The sequence below is a fragment of the Canis aureus genome, chromosome 24 (genome assembly GCF_053574225.1).
Source record: "Canis aureus isolate CA01 chromosome 24, VMU_Caureus_v.1.0, whole genome shotgun sequence".
NCBI lineage: Eukaryota > Metazoa > Chordata > Mammalia > Carnivora > Canidae > Canis > Canis aureus.
In genome coordinates, this window is record NC_135634.1 from 32,813,308 (window position 1) to 32,828,740 (window position 15,433).

A 15,433-nucleotide genomic window follows, 5' to 3' on the forward strand; every position below is an offset into this window, starting at 1 on the left:
ATTATTTTCAACTTAATTTCCAAACCTAGTTAAACAATTAAGTTAGTCTAAGGGTAAACTAAATATGTTTTTGGATGTAAATTCTCAAAATACTCATATTTTCAGGAAACTCCAGGAGGAAGTATTCCATTTTTAAAACAAGGGAATAAACTAATAAAGATTCCACACAATGAAATCCAATATCAGAGAAGTAAAATAAATCCCCAGAGTGATGACAAAGAGTAATCCCAGGATGGAATCAGGCAGCAGACTTAGCAACCAACAAGCCCAGAATGAAAGATCTGAAGGCTCCTTCAGTGATATCTCCAAAAAGAAAAAAATGGTAAAAATCTTAATGCATTGAGACATATCAAGAGAGAACTGGAAGCTGAATTAATAAGACCATAGAAAATGTAGCAGATAAAGAAAACAAGCCAATTATCAAATCTGGGAGAAATAAATACTTATGCAAGAAAGGAAGAAAAAGATAGTACACTATGTGGCTCAGCTGTGAATAGCATTTATGTATTCAGGTTAATTTAAGCACTGATGACAGATCTAACTAAAGTGATATTATGATATATTTATATTGGGAAAATGGAAATATGAATACTATGCATGTGTTTGCTAGTAGTAGAGTGATGAGGATGTAAATTGGCTATATTCTCATTTTCCACAGTTGGTAGGTCAATATAATGCCTAGAACTGAAGAATCAAGAAGTGGTACTTGCACTAATAATGCAGATTATTTAGATACACAGAAGTTTAATACTTTAAGAATACAACCTTAGAGTTAAAAATAGTTGCCTATGGAGAACAGAACACCAGTGACTCTGGGGGGAAGGGGTATGGAACTACATGTTACATAATGAACTCTGTAAAGGTAATTGACCCTTTAAATTATGAGCATGGCTTTTTCGCAACGGGTTTGCTGCCAGAACACAGGTGTCATGAAAACCACCGCTAAACCTAAACCAAAATGGGAAAGGAAAAGACTCACATCAACATTGTCGTCATTGGACATGTAAATTCGGGCAAGTCTACCACTACTGGCCATCTGATCTACAAATGTGGTGGGATCGACAAAAGAACTATCGAAAAATTTAAGAAGGAGGCTGCTGAGATGGGAAAAGGCTCCTTCAAGTATGCCTGGGTCTTGGATAAACTGAAAGCTGAACGTGAATGTGGTATCACCATTGATATCTCCCTGTGGAAATTCGAGACCAGCAAGTATTATGTGACCATCATTGATGCCCCAGGACACAGAGACTTTATCAAAAACATGATTACAGGCACATCTCAGGCTGACTGTGCTGTCCTGATTGTTGCTGCTGGTGTTGGTGAATTTGAAGCAGGTATCTCCAAGAATGGGCAGACCCGTGAGCATGCCCTTCTGGCTTACACACTGGGTGTAAAACAACTAATTGTTGGTGTTAACAAAATGGATACCACTGAACCATCCTACAGCCAGAAGACATACGAGGAAATCGTTAAGGAAGTCAGCACCTACATTAAGAAAATTGGCTACAACCCCGACACAGTAGCATTTGTGCCAATTTCTGGTTGGAATGGTGACAACATGCTGGAGCCAAGTGCTAACATGCCTTGGTTCAAGGGATGGAAAGTCATCTGTAAAGATGGGAATGCCAGTGGAACCACACTGCTTGAAGTCCTGGTTGCATTCTGCCACCAACTCGTCCAACTGATAAGCCCTTGCGTCTGCCTCTCCAAGACGTCTACAAAATTTGTGGTATTGGTACTGTCCCAGTGGGTCGAGTGGAGACTGGTGTTCTTAAGCCTGGTATGGTGGTCACCTTTGCTCCAGTCAATGTTACAACTGAAGTAAAGTCTGTTGAAATGCACCATGAAGCTTTGAGTGAGGCTCTTCCTGGGGACAATGTGGGCTTCAATGTCAAGAACGTATCTGTCAAAGATGTTCGTCGTGACAACATGGCTGGTGACAGCAAAAATGACCCACCAATGGAAGCAGCTGGCTTCACAGCTCAGGTGATTATCCTGAACCATCCAGGCCAAATCAGTGCTGGATATGCACCTGTGCTGGATTGTTACACAGCTCACCTTGCTTGCAAGTTTGCTGAGCTGAAGGAAAAGATAGATCGTCGTTCTGGAAAGAAGCTGGAAGATGGTCCCAAGTTCTTGAAATCTGGGGATGCTGCCATTGTTGATATGGTTCCTGGCAAACCTATGTGTGTTGAGAGCTTCTCTGACTATCCTCCTCTGGGCCGTTTTGCTGTTCGTGACATGAGACAGACGGTTGCTGTGGGTGTCATCAAAGCAGTGGACAAGAAGGCAGTTGGAGCTGGCAAAGTCACCAAGTCTGCCCAGAAAGCTCAGAAGGCTAAATGAGTATTATCCCCAATACCTGCCACCCCAGTCTTAATCAGTGATGTAAGAATGGTCTCAGAACTGGTTGTGTCAATTGGCCATTTAAGTTTAATAGTAAAAGACTGGTTAATGATAACAATGCACCGTAAAACCTTCAGAAGGAAAGGAGAATGTTTAGTGGAACATTTTTTCTGTGTGTGCGTGTGTGGCATTTTTAAGTTATTAGTTTTTAAAATCAGTACTTTTTAATGGAAACAACTTGACCAAAAATCTGTCACAGAATTTTGAGACCCATTAAAACAAAAGTTTAATGAGAAAAAAAAATTATGAGCATGCATAATCTTGATAAAAACAGAAACTACATTTTTTTTCAGAGATTTTATTTATTTTGAGGGGAGAGAGAGAGGGAGAGGGAGAGAGAGAATCCCAGGTAGACTCCACAGTGAACTTGGAGCCCAATGCAGAGCTCAATCTCACAACCGTGAGACCATGACACAAGCCAAAAATCAAGAATTGGATGCCTAACCAACTGAGCCACTGAGGTGCCCCTACATTCATTTTTTAAATATGAATTTTAAAAGCTCTTTGTTAGGGAAAAAATAATGAATGGGCTGTACTATATGACAGTCAAAATATTTCAGTGGATTTTATAGTGTAAAAAGTACTTCCATATAGACAGCCTAAGAAATTTCTGTGTTGTAGGTTATTATTGTCCTCATACCATAGCTGAGGAAATTCAGGTGTAAGGGTGTGAAATGCCTTACCTAAGTCCACATGGCAAGGATGTGGCCAGTGAGACTCAAGTGCAGGTCTTCTAACTCAATGTGTTTCTGTAAAATCACTGCCTTCTAAAGCAGCTCTCTGAAATCTTTTGCTATTGCAAGGATGCATTTTTCCAAGGATGTTGGTGGAAGTACAAGTATTTGGCATCGTTGTTTGGGGAAGGACTTTTAGACAATCTAGCTCAACCTTCTTATTGTACGTATGAGAAATGTGAAGTTTGCAAAAGATTTCTCAGGACACCAAGATGTTCCCTGTACAAGAGAAGAATTTGATCAATGGGAAAGCCTAACTTACATTTCCTTGAGTTGCTTAGATCCAGAAGTCTTTGCACCATTCCAGCAGTGTAGGGCTTATTTTTATTTTATAGGTGAGGAAACTAAGGCATGTAGGAGCAAAGTGCATAATCTGAATTTACAAATAAATGAAATTTTCCTTGACTAATTATTTTCAGTCCACAACCTTGAGGTAGAATCCTCAAGGGCTATACAATGTCAAGGGAGTTACATTTTATATAAGTCTGACACCTTTGTATCACTTTGTCCCTTGGGCATGGTTGCAATGGAGTTCTTCCATGGTAACCAATCCAATTCAATTTCTGGAATGAACAAGCCCAATGACAGGAAATCCTTACCACATTTTACAGTTTCTCTCATTGTCGAAGTGACTTCATAGGTTGTTATTTCTCAAGCCTTTGCAGCCTAGTGACCTGACAACTTTCTACTCTGTTTGTTTTACCATGTAAAACAATCCAAGTAAACCCAATACATGGCAAGAACTGAGGAAATTTTATTTTGCTGGCAGTGCACACAACTTTCCAAACAAGTAAGTTTCTTTTTCAGATCAATTAAACTTGTGTTCAATAAAATCACACGGGAGACAAGAGGGCTAGAAATGTCAGTTATTGATTACATCTTGGTTACACCTGGAGAGAGGCTCCCCTGACTGAACTTGATTAAAAATCATTTCCAAATCTAAATTTTCACAACATCACATCATTTTACATTATCCTCATCCATGTGTCCTCCTAGACCCCACCCTTCTGAGTTTATAGACTGAGGGGTCTGTTGAAGATGGTCCAGTCATGTATGCTTCTCAAACTGTATGTCAATTAGTTGAAAGATATCCTGACCCTGGGATGAGCCAAGGCACCATTGGGAAAAGTGATGAATGCTTTCCTTGTCAAGGTAAATAGAAAAGTAGGGGAAAGAACTCTAATACTTCATTTGTTAACATCATTATGGAATGAGCTTCTCAATGTAAGTACATTTTCCAGGGCTCAAAACCTAGCTATACTTCAAAGCCTTCCTTTTTAATCATAAAATAGAGATGATAATGTTTGTCTGGCTTATTGTTCAGATCATTATATGAGCAAAAGCATTTTATGCCCCTACCTATAATTCCTGTCACATCGTAACTACGTTTTGAATGTTGGTTCAATTCCTCCCAAAAGTTTCAAAACTCTAAAAGAAAAGAAAGGTATCTTTTACTTCCCTGACTTGTCATTAAATATGTGGTATTGCCACCTCAGCCATAAACTGCTCTCATTTGCTAGTAAGATGATATCATATAACCAATGGTAAGACTTTCTAGTCACTTATCTAGATAAATTCAATAAAATATAGTCAGACACCAAAAATGGACAAAAATGAAATTATCATACCTCTAGATTGTTTATGCTTTCCTAAAAAATATATGAAAATAAGATTTTTTAAAAAAAAATTATCAAGGATTTAGTTATATTATGAACTAAATAATGTCCATGTTTGTGTACAAGGGTCTATTCTGTCGCCAAATGGTACAAAATGTCAAACATGGAGAGGACCCAAGTTCAAATTCTGACTCTTCTCCTCATTACTTGTTTAAACTTGAGATCTCTCCATTTTGAGCTTAGTTTTATTACCTGTAAGATATATATTCCCTTCCCTAAAGGCAAGCACCTTGTTCATACTAAGTCAACAAATGATAGCATTTATATTTATCAAAACTGATGTAATTAATCATCATAAAACAGGTGGGATTCTTATGTTTCTCATCAAAATTTAAAAAGTTATACCAAGTATAAAAACAATTCAATTGTTTCTGTCTCTCAAGAGCAGATGCTTCTTTAAATTGATTTATACTAATGAAAATGAGATAAATTCCACTGATACATTCTTTCAACAGGTCCCATTATTTACTTGTATCAATCATCTATGATTATCAAGTTCACACTATTGGATAGACCTATAGTAAAAATATAAGGACCACTAACATTTATTATCTATTCTATACAAGGCATTGTGCTAATTGCTTCTGCGTGCCTCAATTATGTCATTTGTACCTACTAAAAACAATATGAGGGAAGAACTAGGCTGTCCATTTTTTGTTTCATTTCCATTTTGTTCATTTTGTTTCATTTCCACCTAAGGAAATGAAAATTTGCTGAGGTTAAATGCATTGCCAATGGTAAGTGACAGAGCTTGGATTAAAATTAGGGCATGTCAGATTTCAAAGCCTACATCCTCCAGTTCATCAGAGATGGAACTATTCCTTTGGAATTATAAAGGATGGGAAACATTCTGCATTTTCAGGGCATGTCTTTTTCGCAATCCTGTGAGAAGCAAAGAGTCTTTGTTTGTATTCTGGTGAGAGTACTATTTCTCCTATTTTATTGGTTCCTTCTTCTTTGGCATTTTCCAAATCCTTGAAAAAAAATGAATGAGTTTTTTTTTCAGTTAACTGTGAAAAATGAGTTCATCAAGATACTCAAGTGGGATATTCTACATCTCTTTTCTTTTTCATACTATCTGAAATTATCATAGTGTTTGCTTCAGCAGCACACATACTATCTGAAATTATCACTTCAGTAAACTGTGGGTTTTCTCTTTCTCTTTTCTTTCTTTTTATTCAAATGGTACCCTGGGGCTAAAAGTTGTACACACTTGTTAAGAGAGAAAATCAAAAGTAATATCTTCATGAAAACATATTTCTGTTGATCAGAAAGAGAAAATGCATGCTGCCTTCCTGAGATGTCAAAACAAGCAATGTATTGAGCCAAAGTAAAGCCTTGAAACCAGTGTAATACTTACTGGGGGTTTCATTTTGTAAAAACAGCAAAACAAAAACAACAAAAAGAACGCATCTTGTAAAGTTCAGACATGCCCAACAGAGTGTGACTTCATCCAGAAGGTAAAAGAGAAGGAAAATTTCTGGAGAGTATGTGCAACGGTCTTATACTCTTTCAGATAGTATGGTCTTCCTAGAATCTTACAACATTGGGAATTTTGTTCTCATTTTACAGATAAGGAAATTGAAGCTCAAAAAGTGATTAAGTAAACAACCCTTTAAAAATTCCTGGGAAGTAGGAATCTGATTTCCTGCGCTGAAGTGGGATCTGAATCCTACATCTGACTGACTGATTCTAAATAAAGTTATTTTCATCCTATCATATGCCAGGTAATTTACATAATGACCTCTAAATGCTCACAGTAATATTACAAAATAGGATTCTCTCCATTTGTAAACATCAGGAGGCTAAGGCTTAGGTAAACTAATTTCTCAAAGATACATAGGAAGATGTAGAGCCAAGATTTTAATCTTGGCTTACCTGTTTCCAAAGCCATCACTTTCCATGGTGCCAGGCAGTCTCCTGGAAGTGTTAATGTGACCATGCTGGCCCTAATTAAGATAAATTAACTATGGATGTAGAAGCAAGGAGAACCAAAGGAGAATGCCACTGTCTTCTTGGAATTCATGTCAATTGGACAGAGAATGGAGGGTGTGGTTAGTAATGTCATGTTAGTAGTGTCATGAAATTTGAAAAACAGATTCATGACAATGAAGGGGAAAAAAAGGAAAGGAAAAAATGAATCAACCCATGAATGGAGAAAAAGAACCACACATTTCCAAAGTAAAGCTGCAACAAATAAGTCCTAGCTAATGCCTAATAAAAAGATAAATTCAGTCACCCAAAAAAAAATCTGTGACCCAAAAAGTCTTCTGATATTGAAAGAATAGGAACAAATGTGGGGAAAGGCCTCTCTGAGAACCTAGGGTATGCTTTGATTGATTAAAAAAAAAAAAGTATGCAAAGTAACAAAGTAACAATGGTCTTCTTATAGGTAACTAAAGAAAATATTTAAAAAATAAAATAAAGAAAAATATAAGAAATTATTAATAATAATAATATAGCAGTATCAGCAGGCTGCTTTAGTTACATCTATACTTGTATATTGTCATTCTGGAAAGAAAGGAATTCTGAGTTTAACTTATACTAACTTTAGTGATCAGTTCCTGAGAGCCCCACACAGTTGTGTAGGAGAATACGTAGGATCCCAAACATTGTCAATCTTCAAGTCCCAAGTTAAATGTTAAAACATCTCAGGAAAGGAAATTGATGAACAGAATGAAAAAGATGCAGGAATGGGGGAGGGGGTGGCAAGAGGATCCAAGAATGATGAGAAAAGGAAGACAAGAAGTGTAAAGCAAACTGCATCTGTATATACATATGGTTGAAATTGGAGTTAGATTAGAAATTACTCAGAGGCTAATTAGTGCTCAGAGAGAATGGCTTTGTCACTGGCTTGATCTAAGTACTTTGTTATATCCTGAACAATGGGGGACTGGCTGTGCTGCCTTAGGGTAGTGAGTAATGGCCTGTACCATCTGTGGCTCCTCTCAGGCACCTGAACCCAGAAGGAGTCACCCTCACAGGAACCATCACACCCGAGATGCTGAGTATATGTCATCTCTGCTGCCTGCCTCCAGGGCCCTTGCAGGAGTAAGGCGGTCTGATCCTGGAATAAGAAAGAAGATTGTTACTGGAAATAACCTGAAACCACGGTCTTGTAAAGGATTTCTTTCCTCACTTTTCCTTTTCTTTCTTTTCTTTTTTCTTTCCTTTCTAATATACATTTACTAAGGTCTTTGAAGACAGAAAAGAGAAAGAAATGTAGAATGGAACTGCCTGTGACAGGGGAAAGAAGAAAAGTGACCACAGATGTGAAATATGGAAGAGGAGGATGTGGAAGAGGAGGAGCACTGATAAGATTCAGAAACAACATAAAACCAGTAAAATGTTTTTGAAGACCTTAAAAGTAAGTATGACAGACCATAGATTATTGTTTGGTGCTGGTGTCATATGCAAAAATCTCATTTTCTTATTTGTAAAGTGGAGATAATTATATGTGCCTCATAGGATTTTGCCAGAATAATAGTAGCAACTATTTCAGAGTTTTGTCAAAATAAAAGGAATCAGTGCATGTAAAGTGTTTAAAACATGTCTAGCATATAGGAAATGTACAATACTGATAGCAACTGTTAGCATTTTGTTGATGTTGTTAGTGATAATTTTAGTATTATTGAAAATTGTAAAGTGCCAAACACATTGCCTGGTGCATGCAAGTTTTTAATAAATGGCTATTATAATAATAGTAATAGAGTTATCATTGCTATTATTATTACTACTTGAATAAAAGTGGGATATACATCAAACTACAACATTGGAAGACTAAAAACAAAACAAAACAAAATAAGTGAAAAGACAGAAAATAAAGGAGACAATGCAAAAGCACAAAACAAGATCAAAGGAACAATAGAAGATCAGCTTTCATATAATATAAGTATATATATTATAAAATAAAAAGAGAAAGCAAATCAAGAAAAAGAAAAAATAAGTTAATCTTATATGTTGGAAAAGGAGAGAAAATATAATTTGTAGATACTATAATTGTATAATAGGGAAAGCACAAGAGTATCAACTGAAATACTAATATTGAAAAAAAGTTCAGAAAGGTGACAGGCTAAAAAATAAGATTCCAAAAATCCATATTGTTTCCATATACAAAGAGATATAACAAAAATGTAAGGAAAGAAGATCTCTTGCACAATAGAGCATAAAATAGAACAAGACCCAGAGCAAGAATAAGAGTACAAGGGGATCTCTGGGTGGCTCAGCAGTTTAGCCCCTGCCTTTGGCCCAGGGCGTGATCCTGGAGTCCCGGGATCCAGTCCCATGGCAGGTTCCCTGCATGGAGCCTCCTTCTCCCTCTGCCTGTGTCTCTGTCTATCTCTCTGTGTCTCTCATGAATAAATAAAATCTTAAAAAAAAAAAAGGATAAGAGTACGAGAGAAAGAGAGATGAAGATGTAGAGATATACTCATGATACCTAGGAATGAACTGAATCAGAAGTGTGTAGACTTTGATAAAGAAATCAAAACCATAGTCTCTATGCATGGACAAAAGACTTGAACAAATTCAGAGATAAAATGTATTTTGTGTGGAGAAGATAAAATGATTCTTGAATTTATTTAGAAGAAAAAACCCTCATAAAATTTAGGGGGAAAATTAGAAGAGAAACGAGACCTAATTCCTCCAGCATGTATTAATACAATATAAAGCTGTACTAAGTAGACTACAACAGTGCTACTGCTGAAACATAACAGTAGCCAGCATTTATTAGTTGCTTTCTGTTTTCCATGCACTAAGTGCTTTCCATGCCTTAACTAATTTTATCTCTTATACATAACAATGCTTCTTGAGATAGGCCTGTATTGCTATAAATTTTCCTCTTAGAACTGCTTTTGTTGCATCCCAGAGGTTTTGGACTGTTGTGTTTTCATTTTCATTTGTTTCTGTGTACTTTTTTATTTCTTCTTTTATTTCCTGGCTGACCTAGTCATTGTTTAGTAGCATGTTATTTAACCTCCATGAATTTAATGGGGCTTATTTTGTGGGCTAATATGTGATCTATTCTGGAGAATGTTCTGTGTGCATTTAAAAGAATGTGTATTCTGCTATTCTAGGATAGAATGTTCTGAATATATGTTAAGTCCATCTGTTACCGTGTGTCACTCAATGCTATTGTTTCCTTGTTGATATTCTCCTTAGATGATCTGTTCACTGATGTAAGTGAGGTGTTAAAGTCCTCTACTATTATTGTATTATTTTGATTAATTCCTTTAGGCTTATTATTAATTGTTTTATGTATCTGGGTGCTCCCATGTAGTTCATAAAAATTCACAGTTGTTATACCTTTATTATTATATAGTGTCCTTTTTTGTATCTTGTTACAGTCTTTGTTTAATGGTCTATTTTATTGCATATAAGAATTGCTACTCTGGCTTTCTTTGGACATCCATTTGCATGATAGATGTTTCTTCATCTTCTCATTTCAATCGGCAGGTATTTTTAGGTCTTAAATAGGTCTCTTGTAGACAACATGTAGATTGGTCTTGTTTTTATCTATTCTTTTTTTAAAAAATATTTTATTTATTTATTCGTAAGAGACAGAGAGAGAGAGGCAGAGACACAGGCAGAGAGAGAAGCAGGCTCCATGCAGGGAGGGGAGCCCCATGCCGAACTTGATCCCGGGTCTCCAGGACCACGCCCTGGGCTGAAGGCAGGCACTAAACCACTGAGCCATCCAGGGATTCCCTATTCTGTCTTTTGGTTGGAGCACTTAATCTATTTACACTCAAAGTAATTATTGATATGTATTTATTACCATTTTATTTATCATTTGGGGTTGTTTCTTTTTTTGGGGGGGGGTTGTTTCTGAAGATCTTCTGTGATCCTTTCTTTCATGGTTTGATGATTTTCTTTAGTAATCTATTTGAATTATTTTCTCTATATTTTTTGCATATTTATTAGTGGTTTTTGATATATGGCTACCATTAAGTTTTTATATAACCTCTTCTGTATATAGTGGTCTATATTAAGTTAATGGTCATTTAAAGTTGAATGCATTCTTTTCTCCCTTCCTTCCCATATTTAGTTATATGTTGTTATATTTTATATCTTTTTGTGTGAGTTCTTTGATTGCTTAAAGAAATATTCATTTTTACTCCTTTTGTGTTTCCTTCCTCTATACTGTCACTTTTAGTCTCTCTTTTCTACTCAAAAAGTCCCTTTTAATAGTTCTTGCAGAGTTGGTTTTAATGGTCATGAACTCCTTTAGTGTTTGTCTGGGAAACTCTTTATCTTTCCTTCTAGTCTGAATGATAGCCTTGCTAGATGGAGTATTCTTGGCTGTAGATTTTTTTTCATTCAGTACTTTGAATTTATCATGCCACTCCCTTCTGGCTTGGAAAGTTTCTGCTGAAAAATCTCCCTTGTAAGTTATTTACTTCTTTTGTCTTGCTTTTAAATTTTTTTTCTTTATCACTATATTTTGCAAATTTAATTGCAACATGTCTTGGTGTGGATCTGCTTTGATTGGGGATCCTCTATGCCTCCTGGAACTGGATATATTTCCTTCCCCAGATTAAGGAAGTTTTCAGCTATTATTCCTTCAAATAAATTTTCTGATCCCTTTGCTCTCTCTTCTTCTTCTGGGAACTTGGGAATGGGTGGCAATATGAGCAAAACTTGCACTGTGCCACTAGTCCTATGCCAGATCCCTCAAAGCTCTGCAGGAGCTAGGAGCTGTAAGATGTGGCTTCCAGGAGCATGACGCTGAGCAAGGCTGGGCCTAGCACATGATTCCAGCTATGCACCTGGTATCTGGTTGGGGTGTATGCACAGCTTTAACAAAATTTGCCTTGAGCCCAGGGCCAAGGCTAGCAGACTTAGAGTCAACTAGTCCTCAGTAGAACTTATGGGCATGGCTCACCACTAGTGGGTTAGGTAGCGGGTATCAATGCAGTCCACCTCCTACAGGTAGCTCTGTGTTTATGATGGGGAATGGGGAAGGAAATGGCACCTGTCAGCTCCCTCATTTTCAGAGAAGTCCTCCAACGGGTTCCCAAATCATATGAATAGTTATGTCTCCTATTTACCCCAGGTGTTGTGTAAACTGACACTTTTATGTTGCCTCTCCAAGCATGCTGCAGTCTCTTTAAGGGTGATGGTTGAGCTACCACTCACCCTCCTGGCTTGCCCAGTGCTGGGGTAGTACACTATTCAAGCTCCAGGCTCCAAGTACCACTGATTTTATAAACACAGAATTCACTCCCTCTGGTTTTTAAAGCCAAATTTTGTAGGGATTAGTCTTCCTCTGTGAGCTCCCTAATGCAAGGGCCCATTTCTCTGCTCTTTCCACACATACAGCTCCTTCCCTCCTGTGGACAGCCTCCCTCTGCCTTTCCAACCTTCCCAACTTTTCAGCTGCAACTTCTTTTCTATATTTAGTTATGGAATTTGTTCTGCAAGGCTTTGGATCTCTCTCTGGTTTATTGACTTAGATGTAGACAATATCTAGTTGAACAGATGGGATGGGGTCAGCTCAGGGTCCTCTTACTCTGCCATCTTCCCAAGTTCTTCTCTTATATGTTCCTTTTTCTCTCTTTCTGATACTTTTATTAATCAAATATTGGATACCTTATATTGATTATCCAACATCTTCTGTTTTTCATTTTCTATCTTTTTTTATATCTTTTTGGGAGATTTCCTTACTATTAATTACCTTCCTACCTTTTTACCAATGTTATTTTTCCACTATCATTTTTTAATATGTTTATGATCAAAAGTTATGTTTTTTTTTTCTAAATGTTTTATATATATATATTTATATATATTTTTATATATTTTATATATATATATTCATAACAAGCATACACACACACACACACACACACACACACACATACATATATTTCCATTCTGTGGATGCAACTTATAATCTTTTGTTAAGGATATTGCTTTTATTTTGTTCTGAAGTTTTCTTCTGGTTCCTATATTGTCTTACCCTCTGAGTTCCTTTTTTTTGTCTTTGTTCATTGATCTCTTTTTCATGGTAAAGACTTTTTTCATGTTTGTTGAAACTTGGCCTGTGTTCTTTTTTGAAAGTGTGGCATTTAAAACTCTAAAACCAAGAGAGAGGAAAAAGAAAACAGGATAATGCCCAAAATTGCAACTTTTCTTGAAGCCATCAGACTGGTGAGGTCACAGAGCAACCAACCAGCCTAAAGTTGAAGGAAATACAAACACTTTTAAGGAGAAAAGGTCATGACTACTGGTTCACCTTTGGTAGAACACAGGGAAAATCCAGTATCACCATATAATAGGATAAGAAGAAATTCAGCTCAAATTTTTTAATGAATTGCTCAAGTCTGAGTGTAGAATATCAAGAAAGGCTACACTACCATGTGCTTTAGATAAAAGAGAAGTCTGCTTGAGTACCATATTTTTCTCCTTATATTACCTCAGGGCTTATATGCAAAAGATTGCAGGCAGGGTAGGAGATTGGAGAAAGCCTCCTTCATTGATTTATAACTGGAGGAGGATAGTGGGTACATTACAGAAAAGGCAGATGTCCCTTTCTGGACACTTTTTTCCAAAGAACAAATGCCTTAAGTGTTTAGAGGTTGGGTAGCATACCATGTTACTTTGAGAACCCAACTAAAAACCCACTGTACTGGGATCCCTGGGTGGCGCAGCGGTTTAGCGCCTGCCTTTGGCCCAGGGCGCGATCCTGGAGATCCGGGATCGAATCCCACGTCAGGCTCCCGGTGCATGGAGCCTGCTTCTCCCTCTGCCTATGTCTCTGCCTCTCTCTCTCTCTCACTGTGTGCCTATCATAAATAAATAAAAAAAAAAAAAATTAAAAAAAAAAAAAAAAACCCACTGTACTGAGAGAAAAGTAAAAGAAAAGCCCTCCATCCCTGGGATGGGGCAGGAGACCCTAAGAGGTCTCCTACCACTGGAGAAGGGCACTGATCACTGAGAAAGCTTGATCTCTGACACTCAAGATCACAGGACCTCTCTATAAGACAGAGGTTTGTTCAGAAAAATGCACATCCCACCCCAAACCAGGTTAGAAAATACCAAATAACTAGTAAGAGCAGAATACCCTTGGTGTTATGAGTTGAATTATGTCCCCCCAAAAGATATCTTTAAACCTTAACCCACCAGTACTGTTTGGAAATAAGGTTACTGCAGATGTAACCTCTTATTATGTTAAGATGTTTTAGCCATTAGTACTGGTATTAAATTAGTATAGTATAGTGCATATTATACGGTACTATATGGTAATGTAGTATTATATTGCACTGATATGATATGATAATACTAGTAACAGTATTATATATTATTATTAGATAAGATGAAGTCATTGTGGGGTAGGGTGGGACCTTAATCTATGACTGGTATCCTTCTAAGAGGAAGATAATATGGACACAGAAAGAAACATAGAGAACACCATGTGAAAATGGAAGCAGTGGCTGGAGTTTTGTATCTATAAGCCAGCAAATACCAAGGATTGCCAGTAAGCCATCAGAAATTAAGAGATATGCATAGGACAGATCATCCTTCAAAGCACTAAGAAGGAACTAAAACTGCTGACAAAATGATCTCACATTTCTAGCCTCTGAAACTGTGAGAAAATAAATTTCCATAGTTTTAAGCCATACAGCTTGATATTTTATTATTTTCACAGTCCTAAGAAACTAATACAAATGCAAGAAGAAAGGAGAAAGTTTTTTTTGTTTTTGTTTTGTTTTGTTTTCCTGAGGCACAGGCACACAAAGAAAGTTTGAGGATAAGGGTACAACAGAGACACTGAGAAAAAAAAAAAAAAAAAAACTCTGACAAACCAGCTTCCATCCTGAACATAAAGCAATACTAGAAGAATGTAAAGCTTTGATGCACTGAAGTTAACAATGACAAAATGAAGAACTAGCTCAGTTTGTTTAAAATGGCACAGACCCACCACTAAAAATCTAGAAGATTATGCTTATTTCCAGACACAAATACTCTTTGTCTCAGACTTTACTGTTCCAAACATGAAAAACGACCTTAAAGAGACATAAAGCAATCAATAGAATCAGATTCAAATATGACCAGTTGTCAAAACTATCAGATAAGGAATTAAAAATAACTATAATTAATATGTTAAAGATTCCCATGGAAAAGAGGAACAACATAAATGAACAGATAGGGAATTGCAGCTGGAAGATGCAAATATAAGAGTCAAATGTAAGTGCTAGAAATAAAACAAATTTACACACACAGAGTAATAGAGATGAACGATGCCTTTGATAAATTCATTAGCTGACTCAATACAGATGAGAAATGAATAAGTGACGTTGAATATAGGTTAGTAGAAATTACCCAAGCTGAAATATAGAAGAAAAATACAATTGAAAAGAAGAAAAGTGGGGGGGGGGCTCAGAAGAGGTGATCAAATAACTATTGGGACAACATCAAAAAATTTGGATTTTTGATTCCAGAAGAATTGGCAGGAAAAAAATATTTAAAAGACAATGGGCAAGAATCATTCAAGAATAATAAGTGATATCTATCACAGACCAAGAAACTCAGAAAAAATTCCCCCTCATTCTCTAAAGACAGATTATATTCAAATTGCTGTAAACAAATTTAAAGAGAAAATTATAACAGCTGTGAAAA

General features: G+C 36.6%; 1 long non-coding RNA gene and 1 pseudogene across 1 annotated transcript in view; one reads left to right on the top strand and one right to left on the bottom strand.

Annotated features, from left to right (window-relative positions):
• Positions 1-943: 943 nt before the first annotated feature.
• Positions 944-2,649, top strand: LOC144296015 (elongation factor 1-alpha 1 pseudogene; annotated as a pseudogene).
• A 4,748-nt stretch (positions 2,650-7,397) lies between these two features.
• The window catches only part of LOC144296513 (uncharacterized), a 37,363-nt gene continuing 29,327 nt past the window's right edge, over positions 7,398-15,433 (bottom strand). The window contains exon 6 of the long non-coding RNA XR_013363613.1: positions 7,398-7,883. This is a non-coding gene — a long non-coding RNA (uncharacterized LOC144296513). The remainder of the gene's footprint in view (positions 7,884-15,433) is intronic.